The sequence below is a fragment of the Misgurnus anguillicaudatus genome, chromosome 20 (assembly GCF_027580225.2).
Source record: "Misgurnus anguillicaudatus chromosome 20, ASM2758022v2, whole genome shotgun sequence".
Taxonomy (NCBI): Eukaryota; Metazoa; Chordata; class Actinopteri; order Cypriniformes; family Cobitidae; genus Misgurnus; species Misgurnus anguillicaudatus.
Window position 1 is genome coordinate 6495031 of NC_073356.2, and position 19629 is coordinate 6514659.

The window sequence follows — 19629 nt, forward strand, 5'->3', positions numbered from 1 at the left end:
AATAAAATAAAGCATTAAATAAAGAGGTTTTAACACTAAAAATGATTTCATTTTATTTCTCAACACAGTAGACAATGGGCTTTATGCCCAGCTGCACTACTTCCTGGGCTTCGGCCGGCTTCTTGTTTCCTGTCTGCCATTGTTGGACGGGCTGATTAATCCAGGTGTGCCTGACCTCAGTAGTCACAACAACAATAATCAGGCGCACCTGGATTGGTCAGTTTGTTCGGTGGTGGCGGACGGGGGGCAGGGAGCTGGCTGAAGTTCATAGTGCAGCTGGGCATAAAGCCTATTCAAGTAACTGATCACCCACTTTAATCCCATTGTTTAAACATAAGGGGCATTAATAACAACTATCAAAGGGGTGGATTCATATTAAAACTTATTTGCAGTTTCTAGCTTAAAAAACAAAAAAATTACACATTATCTTTTCAGATCCCAATTTATCATTGAAATCCTATTGAATCACTATAGGGACAACCAACCCCATACCCTGTGACAACCAACCCCGTGATGGGGTTGGTTGTCACATTGTGTCAGAGTGTCTTTGATGGTTAATTACTTCCTGTTACAATACATTCGAAAAGTAAAACGTACAGTATACACATTTAAAGCCAAGACTCCAAAGTTTCATTTCATGTAGGAATTACTGCTGAAAGATTTTTTGAAGATGAGCAATTCATGCATGAGTAAAAATTGTGACAACCAACCCCGGTCTCCCCTACCCCAGAGAGTTTTCCAGGAGCCATCTAAATCGCTGGCCCTGGTACTTCCCAAACTGAAGTTTGCAGTGAGCGAGTACAAAAAACTGGTCACTGGGGTCTCCACCATTTGTGCTGACAAAAGCTCTAGCCTCTGCCAGCACCTCCTCTTTACTTTTGGCCCTTCCGGACTCAAGCTTTTCTAGGTGCTTTGCCTCTGCTGATGGTGCCATGAGGAGTCGGCTTGATGTTGCTGATTGGGGTTGAAAAACAGGATACGCATACATTTTCTGAAAAGAAAATTAGAAAGATACTAATAATTGTATAATGTAAGGGATATTTTTTTACCATTTTACAATTAAGTTAGTTTGGTATTAAAAAATCATATAAAATAATAGTTGTATATATAGTTTTTTAATTAAGCCTTGTACTATGCAAAGTAAATGTGTTTATGCATATCTGACGTACGTTACTGCAGTAAAGTTGATTTTATATTTGATATTCATTTGAATAATAATAATTCGTTTGACTCTAGCATTTGCTGTTTTTATTTAAACAATTAAATAATTTATCAATACGACCCAATGGCAGAAGGATGACAATTTTTTCCTAATAATATCCTTTCATAGCAAAAAAAAGACATATTACCCCAAAAGGGTTCTTGCGCTATGAAAGGGATATTTTTAGGAACGTTTATCATCATATCATATCATTTATAAAACCAACTTTACCACAGTTATCTCTTATTGTTTTGGACTGAAAACATGAACCGAGAGTTTAACTTTAATGAGTATGAAACCGAATGTCTAATGAATGTCAAACGTTGAACTAACGTTAACTTAACCACCATGTTAAAATGCACAGAAGAAAACATTTCCAATACATGCTAGACAGCTATATAGGCAACCCTTACGAAAAAGAAGTTTATTAAAGTGTGCTATAAGTATACTTTTTTTAAACTTAAAATAAGAAAGTATACTTTCAGTTGACTTTTTATGTACTTCTCTAAAATGTACTTTAGGTACTTCTTAGAAATATACTTAAATTGTACTAAAGTATACTTGACCTATACTGACCGAAATGTCTAAGTATATTTGGCCTATACTTGTTTACTGACATATACTTAAAAGTATTAAGTAAAAATGCAAAAGCTACATCAAGAAAGCTGCAAAAAGCCATATGAATAGCCCTGGTGAAAAATAAATATACTTTATTGTATTTCAAGTATATTTAACTTTGCAATAGTACATTACAAATATACTTAGAAAGAAACCATCTTTGAATATATTGAAAGTATGCTTACAATATATTTGTTTACAATTAAACTTTTAACATATTTCAAAATAATTATAATTTAGTATATTTTCTAAAAGTATACTTTAAAAAAATATATACTTGGAGTTAAAGTTCTGTGCAATTTTTAAAGTATACTAATTTGAACTTATTTTAAAGTTTATTTTAGGTATACTTTATCTGTTAAAGTTATCATTATAATGCACTGACAGCATATTTATAAAATACATTATTTAGCATCATTTAGAAACAGTATATTTGAAGTAAATTTTGAAAGTATATGTAGTGTACAAATGTATATTATCTTTATGGAGAATCTTTAGTGTTAGTAAACTGGTGGGTTATTGATTTTGTGCTGCAGGTATACTTGCAAGTGTTCTTTTGCTATACTTTTAGTTAACTAGTAGTTTACTACTCAACTTTACTTTAAGTGAACTTAACATCATACTATAAATATATATATATTGCACTTAAAGTACAATACAATGTTCCTGTGTATTAATTTTTATACTTGACACATACCTTTTAATTGTACTTTTAATTTGAAGCTAAATCTTTCGTATGCTATCAGTGAGCTAATCAAAAAAAAAAAAAAAAAAAAAAAATTATAAATATATTATTTATATATTATATACTCACTTTCAACATTTGATATGTTATCTATATTCTATTGTGAATAAAATATAAGTTTATGAGATTTGTAAATTATTCCATTCCTTTTTTACTCACAATTTCTACAGTGTCCCAACTTTTTCTGATTTGAGGTTGTATATATATATGTGGCGAACAGGAATAATTGGGAAAGGGCAATCAAATCAGAAGCCCATATAAGACCGACTACGCCACCCCGAGTTAATTTATAGGGGAATTGATCTAAACCAAAATAAAGCTCACAGGTTCAGTTCGGTGGGGTCAGGTATGAGACACAACTTGTATATAAAAATAAATTTATTTATTTTGCAATAAAACAAAGATGCACTAAGTACATCACGGACACAATAACAATATAAATTTCAATTCACAACCACACGCACACAAATTGGGGATCGGCATTCAGCTCCTCTCAGGAACAAGTCCCGAATTCTCCTATCTAGAATGAAGAGAAAAAGACACAGCAAAGTCACATCCACCACACGTGCACACAGCACAGATACACTGCACCTCAAATGGAGCACGGCAATCAGTGAAGAATACCACCACCGGATGTAAGAGGACACAACTCCTAAGACTTCTGCTGTCTGCCGCCCCAATTCTAAAACAAAGAAACAAAAAAAAGAATACACAATTTCAATCATAAAACACACACACACACACACCATTAGTCAACTTGTAAAGCGGTAACCAAAACCCTCACAGCTGGATGCAAAAACGATCTAGAAATCTACCCCTTGCAAGCCAGACAGTTAATCACAGTTAGGACCAGGTTTCACAGTTAATACGAGACAACTTGCATACATTCAGGTATGACAGGCACCATTGCACCTTACCCTTAGCAGGCTGCAACAAGCTAAGAAAAGCCACACCGGGGACAAAGAGAGCGTCAATACAGCTTGCAAGCCGGCAGACGCCGCAGGTGTGTATGAAGATACATATACAAATAAAATAAAATAAAATAAAAAAAATTACAACAAAAGAATACAAATTATACTAACTTTGCTGAATGCATACAGTTAAACAACCAAACAAATGAAAGAAAAGAAAAACTGTATCACAATTCAACTTTTAAAGAAATACCCCATAGTGGTTACTGCAAAGTAGACGTTGAGGGAATCGTACGTTAGTGGAGGAAGGAATACACTTTGAAACAGTACATTAGCCAACTGGCACAGAATTTACCACAGACAGTCAGGTATGGAGGGCTGTTCCGAAAACGACGGGTTAACGAAGCCGTCCACAACCACGGGCCGTTGAGAGACCAGCAAAGCGAAATCACCACTTCGTTACCTTAATCGAGGTTCACACGGACCGCAGCCCAAAGTGAACAACGCACACACATAGCGGAGGAAGCAACACAGCGCAACCCGCAGCAGCACAATGAATGAATCGGAATTACAGCAGTCCATCAGCCCACCACAACACGCTCCAGGCGTCTAAAGACAAACACATACAGAAAACATAACTAACCAAACACTTACCCAATACATAATGTGCCACAGTTAAAAGGGCATACCTCCGTGAATGGCGATCGCCGCACAGATTAACCCAGTTAAGAGACGTGTCGGATTACATACACGCTTTGCATTTCCTCAGTCCACTATAAAAGAATAGGATTGATGTCGTAAAACAGCCAAAAGCCACCGTATAATTAGCAGCTTACAGCCTTACCTCTCAAGCCACGATACACCGGCACACACACAACTGCAACGCTTAGATGACGCAGATCCGGGTGGCGCACAGTCACCCAGAAACGGTAACGCTTAGATGACGCACATCCGGGTGGCACAAGTTCACCCCTTTTATACTATACGTAATGAGGCTTCCTCAGAGTAACAGATCACAGTTTAACCCCTTATGTAGATGCATACTGCCACATATATATATATATATATATATATCTATATATATGGCTGAATCCCCTGAATATTTACTTTCGTTCTGGACTCCATTTCCCATAATCCCGCATACCTGGACTGATTACTCTGCCACCTGAAACTCATTGGACAGCCTATATAAACTCTCTGGAAACATTCAGTTAGTGCAAAGTCTTGATTTGTACCGGCTGTCATTGCTGAGCGGTTTGCCTGCCTGACATTGCTGTTGTTTGACCTTGCCTGTTGGAATATGAGTGTTTAATAAAAACCTGCAGATGGATCCTCAGTGTCAAAGTGCTTTGTTACACAAGCAGTATACAATAAGTAACCTACTAGTTTACTAAGAGTACACTAACAGAACACTTGCATGTACACTTTCAGTATATGACTAGTAAACTACTAGTTAACTAAAAGTATATTAAAAGAACATTTGGAAGTATACCTGCAGCACAAAATGAGTAACCTACTAGTTTACTAAGAGTAATCTAACAAACATTTGCATGTACACTTGAAGTATAAGTCTAGAAAACTACTAGTATACTCATGAGTTCACTTGCAGTACAAATGAAGAACTAATTGTGCACTAGTTGTACACTTAAAGTTGACTACTCTTACACTTATAGTACACTTAGAAGTATACTTTTATATACTAAAAGTGGGCCAATTTAGTCCCAAGCGGTATTCAAGCAGTACACTTACAAGTTTACTACTAGACATGTTAGTACACTTACTACATAAAGTATACTTAAAACTATACTCCAACATTACTTAAGTATACTTAATAAAATGAACTTGAAGTTTACTTCTTTTTCGTAAGGGAAGTTTAATTTCCCAAACATATACACATTATATTAACAAATAATGACCGATATTCAATAACAAAGTTAACAAAGTAAACAAGACTTACCTATCGCTAACTCAAAGATGATAATAATAGCTGCCGGTGATTGGTTAAAAAGTTAACCTCAGGAGAGAAACGCAATTGGTCAAAAGTGAGCCACAGGAGAGGAACGCGCGATTGGTCCAAAGTAAGCCATGGGAGTGAAACGCGATTGGTCAAAAGTAAGCCACAGAAGAGAAACGTGATTCGTCAAAAGTAAGCAACAGGGAGAAACGTGATTGGTCAAAAGTAAGCCACAGGGAGAAACGTGATTGGTCAAAAGTAAGCCACTGGAAGAAACACGATTGGCTCATGCGGGCTAACTTTGGCTCACTCGGTGGGAAGCAGTAGGGATCGATGCCCGCATTCTCCACAATTGTGCCCTCCATGTGGGAGCTTTTGCTGGTCACACTTGCAGGAGAATTGCTTCACATTGGGTCCTCCTCTTACATTTTGCCTTAAAAAGCCAACAGGTCCAAGTGTCGGTCCTCAGTATGGCACCTGAGCAAACACATGAACGTCTCCTATATGTATGTTATTTCACAAAGCAACATGGAGCAAGAGCTTTACATTCAAAGAGCATTTGGTTGCCATTTAAAATTGGAATCATTTTCTTTCAATGTTCATTTGTCCTCCTGTCCTTTCTGGTAAGTTATTTTATTGCATTTTATTGTAAACCCATTCAGTTTCATTTGGCCTGTACACATGAGCTCTGTGTACCATTTGGCCTAAACGTTGATGCATTTTTTTAATTTATCCTAAAGTATTGTAAATGTTTAATTTCCTTCCTTGTAATGTGCGTGTGTTTTTTAAAATTTGGCATTTTGTGTTTTATTGGCCTACCGTCAATGTAAACAGAAAAAGTGCTTAATGTTTCTTGAATTTACTCAATTTTTGTTTTCAACGTGAGTGCTCTGGTTGAACGGCTTAAAGGGCTGAGGCTTGTTTTGGGGGGTAACGAACACTGTACCCTTGGACATGGTTTTGCTTGGAGACCCCAAAAGGCAGACAGGTACCACCGAGATCTGAACTCGGATCGCTGGATTCAAAGTCCAGAGTGCTAACCATTACACCATGGAACCACACTTCTTTTTGACACATGACCCACTGGTTCACGGAGAATAGGACACTCGGACAGGGATTGTAAATAAACTGCTGTGAACCCGCCAACGAAAATTCACAATGCGTCCCGCATTGCCAAACCCCGAGATTGAACCAGGGACCTTTAGATCTCCAGTGTAACGCTGCCCCAACTGAGTTATTTCGGCAACAGCTGACTGGCCTGCGGGAATTTCCATGACAAATCAAAGCACTGTAACAGTCAACAAGACGAAGTGGAGAAAAAGCACTTGGCTCGTACCCGCAACCTTGGCGTTATTAGCACCACGCTTTAACCGGCCACGGAACTGCACGTGGAACTATGTAACTCCCTGTCACGATCGACATGACTGTTCCACAGGGTAGCAGCATCAAGAAGGAAACCTGTAGACGGGCTCGTCCGGGATTTGAACTCGGGACCTCTCGCACCCGAAGCGAGAATCATACCCCTAGACCAACGAGCCAATTGTGGAGCTCCACGGCCCCCTGGGAAAGATTTTTCCACCAAGTAACAGCCAGCTTCCAACAAGCCAAAGCAGTCAGGCGTTTTAGGCATAAGGGGACTTAGCTCAAATGGGAGAGCATTCTATGCATTCTCCACGTGATGTGCTTGTTGTTAATTGCTCTGATGTTACAGAACCGAGGCGTGCCCTCTCCATGGGTGTTTTTGCCGTTCACACTTGCAGAAAAGGGCTTCTCTTTGGCTCCAGATCTTACATTTTGCGGGGATTGAACCCGCGACCTTGGTGTTATTAGCCCCACGCTCTAACCAACTGAGCTAACCGGCCACGGAACAGCTCCTGTCTCTGCCAAGACTGACATGAATGTTCCACAGTGTAGCAGCATCAAGAAGCAAAGCTAAACAAGGGCTCGTCCGGGATTTGAACCTGACAAGACCAAAGGCGGAGGTGTCACTGAGAGTCCCTGACGTCCTTTGCGGGTTTCTCATTGACATTCCATTCCTTTCCTGCCAATATTGCCATACACAGCGGCGTTGTGGGTTAAAGCGTGTAGGGACGAGTCTAAAGAGGGGCTCGTCCGGGATTTGAACCCGGGACCTCTCGCACCCTAAGCGAGAATCATACCCCTAGACCAACGAGCCACTCAAAGCGTGCCACCACGCCCCCCTGGGAAACATTTTCCCAACACCATAGCAGCCAGCTTCCAACATGCCAAAGCATTCACAAGACAGAGGTAGGGGAATTAGCTCAAATGGTAGAGCGCTCGCTTAGCATGCGAGAAGTAGCGGGATCGATGCCCGCATTCTCCACGTGATTGTGGTTTGTTGTTAATTGCTCTGATGTCACAGACCGGAAGCATGAAGCTTCACATTGGGTCCACACATGAACGTCTCCGATACGGATGTTATTTCACAAAGCAACATGGAGCAGGAGCTTAACACTCCAAGAGCATTTTGTTGCCATTTAAAATTGGAATCATTTTCTTTCAATGTTCATTTGTCTTCGTGTCATTTCTGGTAAGTCTTTTTAATGCATTTCATTGTCAGATTGTACACAAGAGCTGTGTGTTTCCTTTGGCCTGTACACATGAGCTGTGTGTTTCCTTTGTCCTAAACGTCAATGCATTTTTCATTTATTCTATGTTTTCGTACATGTTTAATTTGCTTTATTGTAATGTCCTTGTGTTTGCTGAAATTTTGCGACTTGTGAGTTGTTGGCCCACCGCCAGGGTGATCAGAAAAAGTGTTCAATGTTGCTTGAACTAACTCATTTTTGTCTAGAGCCTGAGTGCTCTGGTAAAAAGGCTTAAAGGGCAGGTGGATTGTTTTGGGGTAACAAACGCTGTTCCCTTGGATACCCAAAAACTCTTACAGGTCCCAACGACATTTGAACTCCGATCACTGGATTCAGAGTCCAGAGTGCTAACCATTACACCATGGAACCACTCTTTCGTTAGCGCCTGACCCACTGGGTAACGGAGAAAAGGACACTCGGATAGGGAGCTTCAGTTAAACAAACTCTCAAAAGGCTGCCATCAATGCCGAAACCCGTGCTCTAACCAACTGAGATAACCGGCCACGGAACAGCTCCTGTCTCTGCCAAGACTGACATGAATGTTCCACAGTGTAGCAGCATCAAGAAGCAAAGCTAAACAAGGGCTCGTCCGGGATTTGAACCCGGGACCTCTCGCACCCAAAGCGAGAATCATACCCCTAGACCAACGAGCCAAGCCGTGCTGTCTTTTTGCCGTGCCACTGCGAAACATGTGACCACAACACAGTCACCAGCTTCCTCAAGCAGTTCCTTGGGCTGGGCCTGTTTGGTCCTGCTCCTCTGTTTAGCCACAATGAGCCCTAGTGTTGGGCTGGTGTCAAAATAAGCACTTATCGATATAAGTACATGCTTATTGCTTAATATTTGAAATGGTGTGAGAGAACTCGACTGGTCTGCATAAATCTCGGACCTGAACCCAGCTGAACACCTTTGTTATGGATTACAGGGTCTGAGCAAAACACTCATCACCCAAACCCATCAATGATTTGTTCACAGGGTCACAGTCATTTCAGCACAGAAAAAGTCCTTTGCAAAACTGTTGCAACATAGATGGAAACAAAATTATTTGACATGGTCTGTAAGGTATAACATTAATATTTGTTTTGATTGGAGAAACTGGAATAGATAAATATGTTCATTTATTTTTAATCTATGGCTATATTCATGGCGAGAACTGGTTTTTGGCAAAGTCAGAAATGCAGGTTACGTAAATTGGAGATGTCAAATTGCCCTTCCCTCGGTTTGTGTGTGTGTGTGTGTATAGATCAACGTGTCTGTTGTTTTTGGACTGTTTAAGGAAACCAAATAACGCAGTGCCCAGAGTAATTCCATGCTGACTGAAGGAGAACATGTACACCCCAAACAGAGAGGCCTCCTGACCCAGCCAGGGCTTGAACAGGGGACCTTCTTGCTGTGAGGCAGCTGTGCTCTGTTTGGGGTGGCAACTGTGTCGGCCCAAACACCTTTATTAAAAGGGGCATCCCAACACTTAGTGTAGTTTTAACGTCAAGTAACATCTTAGAAGCCATGTCCTTATCGCATTTTCCAAGTGTTGATCTTAGATTTTAAGAGAAAATTCTGATAAATCATCCGGTAACTAAATTGGACACCATGAATCACTAGCCTGGTTGTATATTTAAGTATCATAGCTCCAGGCACCTCAGGGTACCTACCCAGTGGCCAGGATGATGTGCCTTTCCCGGCCAGGAGGGAGTAGGACAAATAGCCTGGGTCATTTTTCAGGTTGAGTCAATTGTGTTGTTTGAAATCAACTCATCGCTTGTTAAAACAGCAAGCCCTCCGGTAGAAAGCTTAAAGGGTAGGGGGATAGTCTAGGGGTTAACAAACAAAAGACGACCTCGGACACGGTTTCGACCTGACAAGACCAAAGGCGGAGGTGTCGCTGAGAGTCCCTGACGTCCTTTGCGGGTTTCTCGTTGACATTCCATTCCTTTCCTGCCAATATTGCCATCCACAGGGGCGTTGTGGGTTAAAGCTCCGAGGGACGAGTCTAAAGAGGGGCTCGTCCGGGATCTGAACCCGGGACTTCTCGCACCCTAAGCGAGAATCATACCCCTAGACCAACGAGCCACTCAAAGCGTGCCACCCCGCCCCCCTGGGAAACATTTTCCCACCACATAGCAGCCAGCTTCCAACAAGCCAAAGCATTCACAAGAAAGAGGTTGGGGAATTAGCTCAAATGGTAGAGCGCTCGCTTAGCATGCGAGAGGTAGCGGGATCGATGCCCGCATTCTCCACGTGATTGTGGTTTGTTGTTAATTGCTCTGATGTCACAGACCGGAAGCGTGAAGCTTCACATTGGGTCCACACATGAACGTCTCCGATACAGATGTTATTTCACAAAGCAACATGGAGCAGGAGCTTAACACTCCAAGAGCATTTTGTTGCCATTTAAAATTGGAATCATTTTCTTTCAATGTTCATTTGTCTTCGTGTCATTTCTGGTAAGTCTTTTTATTGCATTTCATTGTCAGATTGTACACAAGAGCTGTGTGTTTCCTTTGGCCTGTACACATGAGCTGTGTGTTTCCTTTGTCCTAAACGTCAATGCATTTTTCATTTATTCTATGTTTTCGTACATGTTTAATTTGCTTCATTGTAATGTCCTTGTGTTTGCTGCAATTTTGCGACTTGTGAGTTGTTGGCCCACCGCCAGGGTGATCAGAAAAAGTGCTCAATGTTGCTTGAACTAACTCATTTTTGTCTAGAGCCTGAGTGCTCTGGTAAAAAGGCTTAAAGGGCAGGGGGATTGTTTTGGGGTAACAAACGCTGTTCCCTTGGATACCCAAAAACTCTTACAGGTCCCACCGAGATTTGAACTCGGATCGCTGGATTCAGAGTCCAGAGTGCTAACCATTACACCATGGAACCACTCTTTCGTTAGCGCCTGACCCACTGGGTCACGGAGAAAAGGACACTCGGATAGGGAGCTTCAGTTAAACAAACTCTCAAAAGGCTGCCATCAATGCCAAAACCCGGGATCGAACCAGGGACCTTTAGATCTTCAGTCTAACGCTCTCCCAACTGAGCTATTTCGGCCACAAAGATGCTCCCAGCAGGAATTTTCATCACAAATCACAGCAATATAGCAGTCGGCAAAAGGAGGCAAAGAGAAACCTTGGCCCGTACGGGGATCGAACCCGCGACCTTGGCGTTATTAGCACCACGCTCTAACCAACTGAGCTAACCGGCCACGGAACAGCTCCTGTCTCTGCCAAGACTGACATGAATGTTCCACAGTGTAGCAGCATCAAGAAGCAAAGCTAAACAAGGGCTCGTCCCGGATTTGAACCCGGGACCTCTCGCACCCAAAGCGAGAATCATACCCCTAGACCAACGAGCCAAGCCGTGCTGTCTTTTTGCCGTGCCACTGGGAAACATGTGACCACAACACAGTCACCAGCTTCCTCAAGCAGTTCCTTGGGCTGGGCCTGTTTGGTCCTGCTCCTCTGTTTAGCCACAATGAGCCCTAGTGTTGGGCTGGTGTCAAAATAAGCACTTATCGATATAAGTACATGCTTATTGCTTAATATTTGAAATGGTGTGAGAGAACTCGACTGGTCTGCATAAATCTCGGACCTGAACCCAGCTGAACACCTTTGTTATGGATTACAGGGTCTGAGCAAAACACTCATCACCCAAACCCATCAATGATTTGTTCACAGGGTCACAGTCATTTCAGCACAGAAAAAGTCCTTTGCAAAACTGTTGCAACATAGATGGAAACAAAATTATTTGACATGGTCTGTAAGGTATAGCATTAATATTTGTTTTGATTGGAGAAACTGGAATAGATAAATATGTTCATTTATTTTTAATCTATGGCTATATTCATGGCGAGAACTGGTTTTTGGCAAAGTCAGAAATGCAGGTTACGTGAATTGGAGATGTCAAATTGCCCTTCCCTCGGTTTGTGTGTGTGTGTGTGTGTGTGTGTATAGATCAACGTGTCTGTTGTTTTTGGACTGTTTAAGGAAACCAAATAACGCAGTGCCCAGAGTAATTCCATGCTGACTGAAGGAGAACATGTACACCCCAAACAGAGAGGCCTCCTGACCCAGCCAGGGCTTGAACAGGGGACCTTCTTGCTGTGAGGCAGCTGTGCTCTGTTTGGGGTGGCAACTGTGTCGGCCCAAACACCTTTATTAAAAGGGGCATCCCAACACTTAGTGTAGTTTTAACGTCAAGTAACATCTTAGAAGCCATGTCCTTATCGCATTTTCCAAGTGTTGATCTTATATTTTAAGAGAAAATTCTGATAAATCATCCGGTAACTAAATTGGACACCAAGCATCACTAGCCTGGTTGTATATTTAAGTATCATAGCTCCAGGCACCTCAGGGTACCTACCCAGTGGCCAGGATGATGTGCCTTTCCCGGCCAGGAGGGAGTAGGACAAATAGCCTGGGTCATTTTTCAGGTTGAGTCAATTGTGTTGTTTGAAATCAACTCATCGCTTGTTAAAACAGCAAGCCCTCCGGTAGAAAGCTTAAAAGGTAGGGGGATCGTCTAGGGGTTAACAAACAAAAGACGACCTCGGACACGGTTTCGACCTGACAAGACCAAAGGCGGAGGTGTCGCTGAGAGTCCCTGACGTCCTTTGCGGGTTTCTCGTTGACATTCCATTCCTTTCCTGCCAATATTGCCATACACAGGGGCGTTGTGGGTTAAAGCTCCGAGGGACGAGTCTAAAGAGGGGCTCGTCCGGGATTTGAACCAGGGACCTCTCGCACCCTAAGCGAGAATCATACCCCTAGACCAACGAGCCACTCAAAGTGTGCCACCCCGCCCCCCTGGGAAACATTTTCCCACCACATAGCAGCCAGCTTCCAACAAGCCAAAGCATTCACAAGACAGAGGTAGGGGAATTAGCTCAAATGGTAGAGCGCTTGCTTAGCATGCGAGAGGTAGCGGGATCGATGCCCGCATTCTCCACGTGATTGTGGTTTGTTGTTAATTGCTCTGATGTCACAGACCGGAAGCGTGAAGCTTCACATTGGGTCCACACATGAACGTCTCCGATACAGATGTTATTTCACAAAGCAACATGGAGCAGGAGCTTAACACTCCAAGAGCATTTTGTTGCCATTTAAAATTGGAATCATTTTCTTTCAATGTTCATTTGTCTTCGTGTCATTTCTGGTAAGTCTTTTTAATGCATTTCATTGTCAGATTGTACACAAGAGCTGTGTGTTTCCTTTGGCCTGTACACATGAGCTGTGTGTTTCCTTTGTCCTAAACGTCAATGCATTTTTCATTTATTCTATGTTTTCGTACATGTTTAATTTGCTTCATTGTAATGTCCTTGTGTTTGCTGCAATTTTGCGACTTGTGAGTTGTTGGCCCACCGCCAGGGTGATCAGAAAAAGTGCTCAATGTTGCTTGAACTAACTCATTTTTGTCTAGAGCCTGAGTGCTCTGGTAAAAAGGCTTAAAGGGCAGGGGGATTGTTTTGGGGTAACAAACGCTGTTCCCTTGGATACCCAAAAACTCTTACAGGTCCCACCGAGATTTGAACTCAGATCGCTGGATTCAGAGTCCAGAGTGCTAACCATTACACCATGGAACCACTCTTTCGTTAGCGCCTGACCCACTGGGTCACGGAGAAAAGGACACTCGGATAGGGAGCTTCAGTTAAACAAACTCTCAAAAGGCTGCCATCAATGCCGAAACCCGGGATCGAACCAGGGACCTTTAGATCTTCAGTCTAACGCTCTCCCAACTGAGCTATTTCGGCCACAAAGATGCTCCCGGCAGGAATTTTCATCACAAATCACAGCAATATAGCAGTCGGCAAAAGGAGGCAAAGAGAAACCTTGGCCCGTACGGGGATCGAACCCGCGACCTTGGCGTTATTAGCACCACGCTCTAACCAACTGAGCTAACCGGCCACAGAACAGCTCCTGTCTCTGCCAAGACTGACATGAATGTTCCACAGTGTAGCAGCATCAAGAAGCAAAGCTAAACAAGGGCTCGTCCGGGATTTGAACCCGGGACCTCTCGCACCCAAAGCGAGAATCATACCCCTAGACCAACGAGCCAAGCCGTGCTGTCTTTTTGCCGTGCCACTGGGAAACATGTGACCACAACACAGTCACCAGCTTCCTCAAGCAGTTCCTTGGGCTGGGCCTGTTTGGTCCTGCTCCTCTGTTTAGCCACAATGAGCCCTAGTGTTGGGCTGGTGTCAAAATAAGCACTTATCGATATAAGTACATGCTTATTGCTTAATATTTGAAATGGTGTGAGAGAACTCGACTGGTCTGCATAAATCTCGGACCTGAACCCAGCTGAACACCTTTGTTATGGATTACAGGGTCTGAGCAAAACACTCATCACCCAAACCCATCAATGATTTGTTCACAGGGTCACAGTCATTTCAGCACAGAAAAAGTCCTTTGCAAAACTGTTGCAACATAGATGGAAACAAAATTATTTGACATGGTCTGTAAGGTATAGCATTAATATTTGTTTTGATTGGAGAAACTGGAATAGATAAATATGTTCATTTATTTTTAATCTATGGCTATATTCATGGCGAGAACTGGTTTTTGGCAAAGTCAGAAATGCAGGTTACGTGAATTGGAGATGTCAAATTGCCCTTCCCTCGGTTTGTGTGTGTGTGTGTGTGTGTATAGATCAACGTGTCTGTTGTTTTTGGACTGTTTAAGGAAACCAAATAACGCAATGCCCAGAGTAATTCCATGCTGACTGAAGGAGAACATGTACACCCCAAACAGAGAGGCCTCCTGACCCAGCCAGGGCTTGAACAGGGGACCTTCTTGCTGTGAGGCAGCTGTGCTCTGTTTGGGGTGGCAACTGTGTCGGCCCAAACACCTTTATTAAAAGGGGCATCCCAACACTTAGTGTAGTTTTAACGTCAAGTAACATCTTAGAAGCCATGTCCATATCGCATTTTCCAAGTGTTGATCTTAGATTTTAAGAGAAAATTCTGATAAATCATCCGGTAACTAAATTGGACACCATGCATCACTAGCCTGGTTGTATATTTAAGTATCATAGCTCCAGGCACCTCAGGGTACCTACCCAGTGGCCAGGATGATGTGCCTTTCCCGGCCAGGAGGGAGTAGGACAAATAGCCTGGGTCATTTTTCAGGTTGAGTCAATTGCCAATAACTGCAATAACTGCCAATATTGCCATACACAGGGGCGTTGTGGGTTAAAGCTCCGAGGGACGAGTCTAAAGAGGGGCTCGTCCGGGATTTGAACCCGGGACCTCTCGCACCCTAAGCGAGAATCATACCCCTAGACCAACGAGCCACTCAATGCGTGCCACCCCGCCCCCCTGGCAAACATTTTCCCACCACATAGCAGCCAGCTTCCAACAAGCCAAAGCATTCACAAGACAGAGGTAGGGGAATTAGCTCAAATGGTAGAGCGCTCGCTTAGCATGCGAGAGGTAGCGGGATCGATGCCCGCATTCTCCACGTGATTGTGGTTTGTTGTTAATTGCTCTGATGTCACAGACCGGAAGCGTGAAGCTTCACATTGGGTCCACACATGAACGTCTCCGATACAGATGTTATTTCACAAAGCAACATGGAGCAGGAGCTTAACACTCCAAGAGCATTTTGTTGCCATTTAAAATTGGAATCATTTTCTTTCAATGTTCATTTGTCTTCGTGTCATTTCTGGTAAGTCTTTTTATTGCATTTCATTGTCAGATTGTACACAAGAGCTGTGTGTTTCCTTTGGCCTGTACACATGAGCTGTGTGTTTCCTTTGTCCTAAACGTCAATGCATTTTTCATTTATTCTATGTTTTCGTACATGTTTAATTTGCTTCATTGTAATGTCCTTGTGTTTGCTGCAATTTTGCGACTTGTGAGTTGTTGGCCCACCGCCAGGGTGATCAGAAAAAGTGCTCAATGTTGCTTGAACTAACTCATTTTTGTCTAGAGCCTGAGTGCTCTGGTAAAAAGGCTTAAAGGGCAGGGGGATTGTTTTGGGGTAACAAACGCTGTTCCCTTGGATACCCAAAAACTCTTACAGGTCCCACCGAGATTTGAACTCGGATCGCTGGATTCAGAGTCCAGAGTGCTAACCATTACACCATGGAACCACTCTTTCGTTAGCGCCTGACCCACTGGGTCACAGAGAAAAGGACACTCGGATAGGGAGCTTCAGTTAAACAAACTCTCAAAAGGCTGCCATCAATGCCGAAACCCGGGATCGAACCAGGGACCTTTAGATCTTCAGTCTAACGCTCTCCCAACTGAGCTATTTCGGCCACAAAGATGCTCCCAGCAGGAATTTTCATCACAAATCACAGCAATGCCGCAGTCGGCAAAAGGAGGCAAAGAGAAACCTTGGCCCGTACGGGGATTGAACCCGCGACCTTGGCGTTATTAGCACCACGCTCTAACCAACTGAGCTAACCGGCCACGGAACAGCTCCTGTCTCTGCCAAGACTGACATGAATGTTCCACAGTGTAGCAGCATCAAGAAGCAAAGCTAAACAAGGGCTCGTCCGGGATTTGAACCCGGGACCTCTCGCACCCAAAGCGAGAATCATACCCCTAGACCAACGAGCCAAGCCGTGCTGTCTTTTTGCCGTGCCACTGGGAAACATGTGACCACAACACAGTCACCAGCTTCCTCAAGCAGTTCCTTGGGCTGGGCCTGTTTGGTCCTGCTCCTCTGTTTAGCCACAATGAGCCCTAGTGTTGGGCTGGTGTCAAAATAAGCACTTATCGATATAAGTACATGCTTATTGCTTAATATTTGAAATGGTGTGAGAGAACTCGACTGGTCTGCATAAATCTCGGACCTGAACCCAGCTGAACACCTTTGTTATGGATTACAGGGTCTGAGCAAAACACTCATCACCCAATCCCATCAATGATTTGTTCACAGGGTCACAGTCATTTCAGCACAGAAAAAGTCCTTTGCAAAACTGTTGCAACATAGATGGAAACAAAATTATTTGACATGGTCTGTAAGGTATAGCATTAATATTTGTTTTGATTGGAGAAACTGGAATAGATAAATATGTTCATTTATTTTTAATCTATGGCTATATTCATGGCGAGAACTGGTTTTTGGCAAAGTCAGAAATGCAGGTTACGTGAATTGGAGATGTCAAATTGCCCTTCCCTCGGTTTGTGTGTGTGTGTGTGTGTGTGTATAGATCAACGTGTCTGTTGTTTTTGGACTGTTTAAGGAAACCAAATAACGCAGTGCCCAGAGTAATTCCATGTTGACTGAAGGAGAACATGTACACCCCAAACAGAGAGACCTCCTGACCCAGCCAGGGCTTGAACAGGGGACCTTCTTGCTGTGAGGCAGCTGTGCTCTGTTTGGGGTGGCAACTGTGTCGGCCCAAACACCTTTATTAAAAGGGGCATCCCAACACTTAGTGTAGTTTTAACGTCAAGTAACATCTTAGAAGCCATGTCCTTATCGCATTTTCCAAGTGTTGATCTTAGATTTTAAGAGAAAATTCTGATAAATCATCCGGTAACTAAATTGGACACCATGCATCACTAGCCTGGTTGTATATTTAAGTATCATAGCTCCAGGCACCTCAGGGTACCTACCCAGTGGCCAGGATGATGTGCCTTTCCCGGCCAGGAGGGAGTAGGACAAATAGCCTGGGTCATTTTTCAGGTTGAGTCAATTGTGTTGTTTGAAATCAACTCATCGCTTGTTAAAACAGCAAGCCCTCCGGTAGAAAGCTTAAAGGGTAGGGGGATCGTCTAGGGGTTAACAAACAAAAGACGACCTCGGACACGGTTTCGACCTGACAAGACCAAAGGCGGAGGTGTCGCTGAGAGTCCCTGACGTCCTTTGCGGGTTTCTCGTTGACATTCCATTCCTTTCCTGCCAATATTGCCATACACAGGGGCGTTGTGGGTTAAAGCTCCGAGGGACGAGTCTAAAGAGGGGCTCGTCCGGGATTTGAACCCGGGACCTCTCGCACCCTAAGCGAGAATCATACCCCTAGACCAACGAGCCACTCAAAGCGTGCCGCCCCGCCCCCCTGGGAAACATTTTCCCACCACATAGCAGCCAGCTTCCAACAAGCCAAAGCATTCACAAGAAAGAGGTTGGGGAATTAGCTCAAATGGTAGAGCGCTCGCTTAGCATGCGAGAGGTAGCGGGATCGATGCCCGCATTCTCCACGTGATTGTGGTTTGTTGTTAATTGCTCTGATGTCACAGACCGGATGCGTGAAGCTTCACATTGGGTCCACACATGAACGTCTCCGATACAGATGTTATTTCACAAAGCAACATGGAGCAGGAGCTTAACACTCCAAGAGCATTTTGTTGCCATTTAAAATTGGAATCATTTTCTTTCAATGTTCATTTGTCTTCGTGTCATTTCTGGTAAGTCTTTTTAATGCATTTCATTGTCAGATTGTACACAAGAGCTGTGTGTTTCCTTTGGCCTGTACACATGAGCTGTGTGTTTCCTTTGTCCTAAACGTCAATGCATTTTTCATTTATTCTATGTTTTCGTACATGTTTAATTTGCTTCATTGTAATGTCCTTGTGTTTGCTGCAATTTTGCGACTTGTGAGTTGTTGGCCCACCGCCAGGGTGATCAGAAAAAGTGCTCAATGTTGCTTGAACTAACTCATTTTTGTCTAGAGCCTGAGTGCTCTGGTAAAAAGGCTTAAAGGGCAGGGGGATTGTTTTGGGGTAACAAACGCTGTTCCCTTGGATACCCAAAAACTCTTACAGGTCCCACCGAGATTTGAACTCGGATCGCTGGATTCAGAGTCCAGAGTGCTAACCATTACACCATGGAACCACTCTTTCGTTAGCGCCTGACCCACTGGGTCACGGAGAAAAGGACACTCGGATAGGGAGCTTCAGTTAAACAAACTCTCAAAAGGCTGCCATCAATGCCGAAACCCGGGATCGAACCAGGGACCTTTAGATCTTCAGTCTAACGCTCTCCCAACTGAGCTATTTCGGCCACAAAGATGCTCCCGGCAGGAATTTTCATCACAAATCACAGCAATATAGCAGTCGGCAAAAGGAGGCAAAGAGAACCCTTGGCCCGTACGGGGATCGAACCCGCGACCTTGGCGTTATTAGCACCACGCTCTAACCAACTGAGCTAACCGGCCACGGAGCAGCTCCTGTCTCTGCCAAGACTGACATGAATGTTCCACAGTGTAGCAGCATCAAGAAGCAAAGCTAAACAAGGGCTCGTCCGGGATTTGAACCCGGGACCTCTCGCACCCAAAGCGAGAATCATACCCCTAGACCAACGAGCCAAGCCGTGCTGTCTTTTTGCCGTGCCACTGGGAAACATGTGACCACAACACAGTCACCAGCTTCCTCAAGCAGTTCCTTGGGCTGGGCCTGTTTGGTCCTGCTCCTCTGTTTAGCCACAATGAGCCCTAGTGTTGGGCTGGTGTCAAAATAAGCACTTATCGATATAAGTACATGCTTATTGCTTAATATTTGAAATGGTGTGAGAGAACTCGACTGGTCTGCATAAATCTCGGACCTGAACCCAGCTGAACACCTTTGTTATGGATTACAGGGTCTGAGCAAAACACTCATCACCCAAACCAATCAATGATTTGTTCACAGGGTCACAGTCATTTCAGCACAG

At 43.4% G+C, this 19629-nt stretch overlaps 25 non-coding genes across 25 annotated transcripts; 3 read left to right on the forward strand and 22 right to left on the reverse strand.

The window, feature by feature from the left end:
* Window positions 1-6415: 6415 nt before the first annotated feature.
* Window positions 6416-6487, reverse strand: trnaq-uug (transfer RNA glutamine (anticodon UUG)). Its single transcript has one exon. It is a non-coding gene; the product is annotated as a tRNA-Gln (tRNA).
* A 408-nt stretch (window positions 6488-6895) lies between these two features.
* Window positions 6896-6967, reverse strand: trnap-cgg (transfer RNA proline (anticodon CGG)). The gene has a single exon. It is a non-coding gene; the product is annotated as a tRNA-Pro (tRNA).
* Window positions 6968-7533: 566 nt separating this feature from the next.
* trnap-agg (transfer RNA proline (anticodon AGG)) lies at window positions 7534-7605 on the reverse strand. The gene has a single exon. It is a non-coding gene; the product is annotated as a tRNA-Pro (tRNA).
* Window positions 7606-8619: 1014 nt separating this feature from the next.
* On the reverse strand, window positions 8620-8691 carry trnap-ugg (transfer RNA proline (anticodon UGG)). Its single transcript has one exon. It is a non-coding gene; the product is annotated as a tRNA-Pro (tRNA).
* A 1511-nt stretch (window positions 8692-10202) lies between these two features.
* Window positions 10203-10275, forward strand: trnaa-agc (transfer RNA alanine (anticodon AGC)). Its single transcript has one exon. It is a non-coding gene; the product is annotated as a tRNA-Ala (tRNA).
* A 562-nt stretch (window positions 10276-10837) lies between these two features.
* trnaq-cug (transfer RNA glutamine (anticodon CUG)) lies at window positions 10838-10909 on the reverse strand. Its single transcript has one exon. It is a non-coding gene; the product is annotated as a tRNA-Gln (tRNA).
* A 95-nt stretch (window positions 10910-11004) lies between these two features.
* Window positions 11005-11077, reverse strand: trnaf-gaa (transfer RNA phenylalanine (anticodon GAA)). The gene has a single exon. It is a non-coding gene; the product is annotated as a tRNA-Phe (tRNA).
* An 80-nt stretch (window positions 11078-11157) lies between these two features.
* On the reverse strand, window positions 11158-11231 carry trnai-aau (transfer RNA isoleucine (anticodon AAU)). The gene has a single exon. It is a non-coding gene; the product is annotated as a tRNA-Ile (tRNA).
* A 78-nt stretch (window positions 11232-11309) lies between these two features.
* Window positions 11310-11381, reverse strand: trnap-ugg (transfer RNA proline (anticodon UGG)). Its single transcript has one exon. It is a non-coding gene; the product is annotated as a tRNA-Pro (tRNA).
* A 2154-nt stretch (window positions 11382-13535) lies between these two features.
* On the reverse strand, window positions 13536-13607 carry trnaq-cug (transfer RNA glutamine (anticodon CUG)). Its single transcript has one exon. It is a non-coding gene; the product is annotated as a tRNA-Gln (tRNA).
* A 95-nt stretch (window positions 13608-13702) lies between these two features.
* Window positions 13703-13775, reverse strand: trnaf-gaa (transfer RNA phenylalanine (anticodon GAA)). Its single transcript has one exon. It is a non-coding gene; the product is annotated as a tRNA-Phe (tRNA).
* An 80-nt stretch (window positions 13776-13855) lies between these two features.
* trnai-aau (transfer RNA isoleucine (anticodon AAU)) lies at window positions 13856-13929 on the reverse strand. Its single transcript has one exon. It is a non-coding gene; the product is annotated as a tRNA-Ile (tRNA).
* Window positions 13930-14007: 78 nt separating this feature from the next.
* trnap-ugg (transfer RNA proline (anticodon UGG)) lies at window positions 14008-14079 on the reverse strand. Its single transcript has one exon. It is a non-coding gene; the product is annotated as a tRNA-Pro (tRNA).
* Window positions 14080-15244: 1165 nt separating this feature from the next.
* On the reverse strand, window positions 15245-15316 carry trnap-agg (transfer RNA proline (anticodon AGG)). The gene has a single exon. It is a non-coding gene; the product is annotated as a tRNA-Pro (tRNA).
* A 94-nt stretch (window positions 15317-15410) lies between these two features.
* On the forward strand, window positions 15411-15483 carry trnaa-agc (transfer RNA alanine (anticodon AGC)). Its single transcript has one exon. It is a non-coding gene; the product is annotated as a tRNA-Ala (tRNA).
* A 562-nt stretch (window positions 15484-16045) lies between these two features.
* trnaq-cug (transfer RNA glutamine (anticodon CUG)) lies at window positions 16046-16117 on the reverse strand. The gene has a single exon. It is a non-coding gene; the product is annotated as a tRNA-Gln (tRNA).
* A 95-nt stretch (window positions 16118-16212) lies between these two features.
* On the reverse strand, window positions 16213-16285 carry trnaf-gaa (transfer RNA phenylalanine (anticodon GAA)). The gene has a single exon. It is a non-coding gene; the product is annotated as a tRNA-Phe (tRNA).
* An 80-nt stretch (window positions 16286-16365) lies between these two features.
* On the reverse strand, window positions 16366-16439 carry trnai-aau (transfer RNA isoleucine (anticodon AAU)). The gene has a single exon. It is a non-coding gene; the product is annotated as a tRNA-Ile (tRNA).
* Window positions 16440-16517: 78 nt separating this feature from the next.
* trnap-ugg (transfer RNA proline (anticodon UGG)) lies at window positions 16518-16589 on the reverse strand. Its single transcript has one exon. It is a non-coding gene; the product is annotated as a tRNA-Pro (tRNA).
* Window positions 16590-17940: 1351 nt separating this feature from the next.
* Window positions 17941-18012, reverse strand: trnap-agg (transfer RNA proline (anticodon AGG)). Its single transcript has one exon. It is a non-coding gene; the product is annotated as a tRNA-Pro (tRNA).
* Window positions 18013-18106: 94 nt separating this feature from the next.
* trnaa-agc (transfer RNA alanine (anticodon AGC)) lies at window positions 18107-18179 on the forward strand. The gene has a single exon. It is a non-coding gene; the product is annotated as a tRNA-Ala (tRNA).
* Window positions 18180-18741: 562 nt separating this feature from the next.
* On the reverse strand, window positions 18742-18813 carry trnaq-cug (transfer RNA glutamine (anticodon CUG)). Its single transcript has one exon. It is a non-coding gene; the product is annotated as a tRNA-Gln (tRNA).
* Window positions 18814-18908: 95 nt separating this feature from the next.
* On the reverse strand, window positions 18909-18981 carry trnaf-gaa (transfer RNA phenylalanine (anticodon GAA)). The gene has a single exon. It is a non-coding gene; the product is annotated as a tRNA-Phe (tRNA).
* Window positions 18982-19061: 80 nt separating this feature from the next.
* On the reverse strand, window positions 19062-19135 carry trnai-aau (transfer RNA isoleucine (anticodon AAU)). The gene has a single exon. It is a non-coding gene; the product is annotated as a tRNA-Ile (tRNA).
* A 78-nt stretch (window positions 19136-19213) lies between these two features.
* On the reverse strand, window positions 19214-19285 carry trnap-ugg (transfer RNA proline (anticodon UGG)). Its single transcript has one exon. It is a non-coding gene; the product is annotated as a tRNA-Pro (tRNA).
* Between the last annotated feature and the right edge of the window lie 344 nt (window positions 19286-19629).